We start from the raw sequence: 209 nt of genomic DNA, 5'->3' as shown, positions 1-209 counted from the left end.
GGAGCCCCCCGGAGCCCCCCGCGGGGCCGGGGAGCGGGGCCGGGCCGGCTCCGGGCGGGGGGAGCCTCGCCCGCCGGGCCCCTCTCCGCCCCGCGCCGCCGGGAGCCGCCGGGCCGGCGGAGGAGCGGGGCGGTGCGAGGCGCAGCCAGCCGGCAGCTGTCGGAGGGGGGAGCGTCAGGACAAGGATTGTCGCCGCTCAGCGCCTCGGG

This window comes from Oxyura jamaicensis, chromosome 7 (genome assembly GCF_011077185.1).
Source record: "Oxyura jamaicensis isolate SHBP4307 breed ruddy duck chromosome 7, BPBGC_Ojam_1.0, whole genome shotgun sequence".
In the NCBI taxonomy this organism is placed as follows: Eukaryota; Metazoa; Chordata; class Aves; order Anseriformes; family Anatidae; genus Oxyura; species Oxyura jamaicensis.
The sequence above is the reverse complement of the archived record's forward strand: the minus strand, read 5'-3'. Positions refer to the sequence as shown.